General features: G+C 29.6%; 1 protein-coding gene across 1 annotated transcript in view; it reads right to left on the reverse strand.

Moving 5' to 3' along the window:
• LOC132723112 (uncharacterized) overlaps window positions 1-5353 on the reverse strand; it is a 41590-nt gene extending 36237 nt beyond the window's left edge. The window contains exon 1 of the mRNA XM_060707779.1: window positions 5304-5353. The gene's annotated coding sequence lies outside the window, so the exon portion shown is untranslated. The remainder of the gene's footprint in view (window positions 1-5303) is intronic.
• Between the last annotated feature and the right edge of the window lie 647 nt (window positions 5354-6000).

A 6000-nucleotide genomic window follows, 5' to 3' on the forward strand; every position in this document is an offset into this window, starting at 1 on the left:
ATAAAGCAAATGACGTCACGTGAAAGTGTTATTACACTAGTGTAATATCGTTTCTATTAAATGGCTTTATTACACTCCCGCGCCTCGTTTAATGTGATAAAACCACAAACTGAATTAGTTTTACATGTACACACTCAGCTACTACAAGCATCAAGTTTGTAATCAAAGCGGTCTAGCAAAATGGTAATTATTTCAAATGGCGTAGTACTTTTTCACCAAAGTAACACTGAAACGGAAAAGAATAAAAACAAAATAGTCAAAAGATATGCTATTTTTGTTATAGAATTATTGTAAATTGATTACCTCATTTCTGTTCTTCACAGTTTCTGCAAAGACGTTATAATATAAAAAAATAAAAAAATGTAAAAATATATAAAAGTAATCCTGTATTCAATTCTTACAAATGAACTTGTAACTCACAATGAGTGTACTATTTGTACAATGATTATAACTTGTCGGTAAAGTATATAAAGTAATAAAACTTCTTATTGGGTAGGCGGTATTTAACATCCTTATATATCAGTTAAACTAATCGAATAATCAACATTCATGTCAGTCAACAATATGCGGTAATCAATGGTATTGTTTTTGATGTTTTTTTATGTATGTCGGTAATCAACATTCGTAAATGTCTATAAACTATACGCGGCTATCAACATTCTTTTTTGACATTCAACAATATGCTGCTATTTACATTTGGTACTTAACATTTATATATGTTGGTAAATAATATGCCGTTATAACCATTGTTATATGTCAGTGAACTTTTGCGGTAATCAACATTCTTTATGTCAGTAAACTATATGCGGTAATCAATATGGTTACTTGTCAGTAAGCTATATCTTGTAATCAACATTTTTATATGACAGTAAACTTCATGCATTCATCAATCCTATGTATTAATACACTATGAGCAGAATCAAAATTGTGATCGCTGAATTATATGAGGTAAATTACATCTTCAAGAACTGACACTTCTTGTGGTGCAACGTTATCCGATCTTCAAGAATACACTCAAAAATCACAGGTATTGGATCTTTTTTATAATGCGGCCATCCATGTTCCATTTGTTTCTAATTTCAAAATTTAAAATCAAATACGAATAGTTTAACGTGCATAACACTAAATAAAACTGCCCGCAGTTTACATAATCTTTGTTTGAGAAGTAATTAAACCAAATGCCGATAAGAAAGAACTATGTTACATCTTTTCTTCCTCAGTCTATTCAATAAATTGCGCATGCAAAAAAACAACCATAAAACATTGCATAAAATGTTAAAAACAAAGTTATTTTTTAAAGCAGCATACTATTTTGTTCTGGAGCATTTTTATTCTAATAATGAACAGTTTTCATGAGTGTAAAATAAATGAAATTTTATATGTTACAGCTCTTCCCAGGAACGACCATAAGTGTATGAAGACATCGTAATGTTACCGTTTTTAAATATCATAAAAATACATGTATCATTTTAAATATAGCATTATAACCTTTAAACGGTATAAGTCTATATCTTATGAAATATTTCTATAGAATTTATCAACAGTAAAACTATATTGGTTCCATAATTATATGGTTGATTACGGAAAAAGTTGTAACATAGAATGTTTCTGTTATTTAATACACATTAATACTGTACATAAACAGAATAAAAAGTTCCGGAACAAAATGTTACTTTGCTATTTAAGGAAGGGTTTTATCCGTTTAGCAATGACTTTGCGCATGTGCCACTCGCATTTAGTCAATTTATTGCCATTTTTTATTTCATACAAACATTTTGGAAGTATTCTTTTTTAAAATCCAAACAATAATTTTCGCATCAGATATATAGCTTTATACACTTTAAGTACGTACTGTTGAAAATTAATTGTTCAAAAATCACTATTATAAAGTAGAAGAGCATAATATTGATTTTCATTTGTTTTACCTTTTTTATATTTTACCTTATCTCAAAGTCGTTCCGGGAATACTGTTGATTAAATGACGTCTGGAGAAAAGCTCTTTAGTGATCAATATATGACACAACTCTATCATCAGATTCTATTGTTTCTCCTAAGATGGGGAAAGTCCTCTAATTGCTCAATCAAGACTAGCAACTTAGGTAAATTATGGACCGTGTTCATTAACGCTTAAAAATTTAGGCAAATTAGACCTCTGTTCTCATTAATACTTGACTTGAACCAACCCCTTACTGCCGTAGTTGAATAATTTTCAAGAACGCATATAATTGTGAAAGTGCAAATGTCTTCTTTTTTACAAACAAATGTGTTGGTCCAGCAATCATGCAGATCAAGGTGGGATTGGCAAAGGTTTTTTAGTATTTAATTTTGTTTCAAGTTAACTGTTTTCTAATCATTTTTATGTTGTATGTAAGATATGTTAGACAATAAAGAATTACGTAGATGACATTCAATTTTAATGCAGATGGTCAGCAATAGTTATATATGGATGTTCTTGGCAAGTATGAGATACATGATCTGATACTACAGATATTTATATTGAAGATAATAAAAACGTTCTAGAATGAAATATTATTATTCTTAACAGAAATGTTCATTCTAAATCCTTTATTTTTGTAATAAATATTCTATAAGAATATATGAATTATACATTTCAATTGTTTCAATATTTGACATTCATAAGGCAATTGTGTCTATTGTAGACCAATCCACTTTATTTGATGTCATTACTAAACCTCCTGACTTGCAGGTTAATTTTGTATTATCTTCTGTCTTTGTTTACGCTTTAGGACTAATGCATAATTAAGCATGCTGAAAATTGCCTTGGTTCAGTCTGGGATTGTCAAAACAATACAATTAAATTTGCAAATAAACAAGTCTGATGCAGACTGGCTTGAAATCAAATTCATTAAATTAAATTTATTTTGCGACTGTTATGAATAAATCAATTCAATTTTCAATGGGTTTTGTATTATTTTAATTGTTGATTAATCAAGTGTAGTAAAAATGCCCTATTTGCATTTCAACCATTTGATAAAATGTTTAACACCAGAAATCTATCGGTTTAATATTTTTTTTTTCATTAAAAGTGGTATCAACATTGCGATAAGTTTTCATTCTTTAATGAATAATATTTATCGCATATTTAGTATAAATGTCTCCGGTGAAAGATACAGACATTACAACTTTAGTTATATTAAAAGGGATAACATTAAAAATATGTGTATTAAATATATAATTACCTAATCTAATAAAACGGTATGCTTTTGATGCTTACCTATTTACTTTTTTTCCATTGTAATGAACTAAACGTTTATAATTATGAAGAAATAGCTTTTTTTACACAGAAGCAATACAAAAAATAATATATTCAATTATATCTTTATTTCTTTTCTTTTGTTTTCAGCCGGCGTAAGCTATTTCGTTTTCAAATTGATTACCTTGAAATTTAAGTACCTGAACATGATCTGCTTTAATTATGCACACAATGCATACATTTTAAACAATGCCATAGACATGTTACATCATTAACAACTATTAATATCATAGTTTGGGGACCTTTCTATTGAAAATGTATCAGAGTTAAATTGTACGACCATACATGCACAACGCGATAACTGGAATGCAAATATAAGTTACCCGCTCTCCAGTTACCGCACTGTCGGGGAAAAAAATAGTATCTTCGTTGATTGGCTTATGCTCTCTTGGGTTTACATATTGTGGCAACAGGGATAATGATAGAATATTACATTCAGATGCTCGTACATGGGTTACTTTTTCTGGGGTTTCATATTGTAACGACAGTGAACGGGTTTATTTGTGTCTATGATTCACAAACTCGTACAAATCAGATATCCTTATGTTTCGATGCTCTTTCTATTACTTATATTACTTAAGTAAATAATTGTAAATATAAGGTGTGTTGATTGCATGTATTAACAAAACTATGTGAAACAATGCAGGAAAGAAATATTAGTGATAATAATATAAATGGAATATAACAAATGCAATTCATATGAAATATGAATATATTTCTTTATGTTATTTTCCGTGATGAGAACCATAGAAAGTGGACTCAAATGTTATTTAAATCCGCAAGAACATTTGTATGGAATAAGTATTGAATAATGTCTGTAAATATCATAATGCGTATGTTCAGCGTGTGGAAAGTTATAAAACTTATATTATGATGTTCTAATCGGACGTACAATAAAGTCAGTCCAGTTCAGCTTGGATGGGAAACTGATTATTTGTTCAGAAGCTGACGAACAAAATGTCTGTTCAAATGATTTATCCTTTCATATAACGCTTCTCGAACTACTATAGCATTGAGCAATGATCTATTCCATCAAATTCGTTATGCTGCGGAAAATATGAAGTATTGACCATAAACATTAAAGTCGTTCAACCAGAATCAAATAAGTGTTTGTTTATAATTGAATGGAGTTTATGCATGGATACCTTCTGCAATTAGAAATCAATTTAAAGACTCCATTTGAAACATCAGTGCCTTTGTAGTAGTTAAATAAAACATTTGGCCTCACACGCATCATTACATGTCATTGATTCGTTGGCATATAATTTGATTGGTGAGTGAATAATTTATACATTGTAAAACAAAATGTAATAAGATCAAAGATAAAATACTGATATCTCCTGGCATCTATTCACTGTGCCATAGCTATCAATAAAAGCGTAATAAATAAATACCATGTTTATCAACCAAATTGACTTAATGGCACGATCACTCTCTAGCAAGCATATCTTTAAAAAGCCTATTTACATATATGTAATATTTTACAATTTTTCATGTCTATGTATTCGTACATGTTGATAACAAAGTACAAAATAATAGAATAGAGAACTATATAATGATATCCCCCCAAAAACATTGTAAACTGAGACAATTAAAATGTTAAAGTCTTAGTTTCATTGAACCTGTTCATGCATGGTATAGGAAAGTGCAAGTTACCGTATATGCCCCGTAACCTCTGCTTAAGCATAATAAAAAACGGTAAAATTTTGAATTTATCATATCAAAAATATCCCCCGATGTGTTCAAATAGCGGTTGAAACATTCAATGTGATACGTGAGTGCAATTTCATAAATAACAGGGTATATTACCCGAGTAACATTATACGTGCGTCCTAATCGAGCGAAACAAAATAAAATGAAATTTAGAAAAGGGCGAAACAAAATAAAATGAGATTTTGAAAAGGGGCTAGAGTTTATAACTTTTAATATCTAAAGCTCTAAGAAGTTCGTTTAAGCCTAAACCGCTTGCACAAAAGTTTGAGATATATTTTCTTTTATACAGTTATGTAAACTACTTTGAAAAAGTTACCTTAAAACGTTGTTCTCAAAACAGGTAGCTTGTGTCACTTCCAGACCTGAAACGAGATGATACTACATTATAAAGATATTAGTATTCACAAACACAAACCAAATTCAAATAAAAATATCTCGAACTTTCATCTTTATAAACGTTCATCTTGATTTACAATAATAGCTTAGTAAAGCATGTTATAAATACTGTAACGATTGAGAAGTGTGTGTCTAACTAGTACGATACAAGGAAGAGCTATGGCAACATATAACACGTGATGATTGTTCTAATGATGAACTATTTATATTTCAACTACGGTTGCTTATTTTTTCATGTTAGGAAATAAAAACATCAGGCACATTTTATGAATACAATAGCGGTAACTTTAATATAAAAGTGTGTAGAAATAGTAACTTTTCAATAAAATGAATTATGTTATATATGTAAAAAACCCAGAAGTTCAAGAGCCGAATATTACTAGAGAGAATATTACACGCTATTATTTTTTGACAGTCATCATTTTATCATAAAAATAATTATGGCAAATTACATTTCTTGTAAAATGATAATAAAACTTTCGAGAGTTGTGTTCCAGCTACTGTTTAATGAATCATTTGAGCCGCGTCACGACAAAACCAACATAATCCGCACAGTCTGATCAGGATCCATGCTGTTCGCTTACCAGCTCTTTTACAAGTAGAGAAACTGATAGCGA

Source organism: Ruditapes philippinarum, unplaced genomic scaffold (genome assembly GCF_026571515.1).
Source record: "Ruditapes philippinarum isolate M1 unplaced genomic scaffold, ASM2657151v2 ctg3006_1_1_1_1, whole genome shotgun sequence".
NCBI classification, from domain to species: Eukaryota; Metazoa; Mollusca; class Bivalvia; order Venerida; family Veneridae; genus Ruditapes; species Ruditapes philippinarum.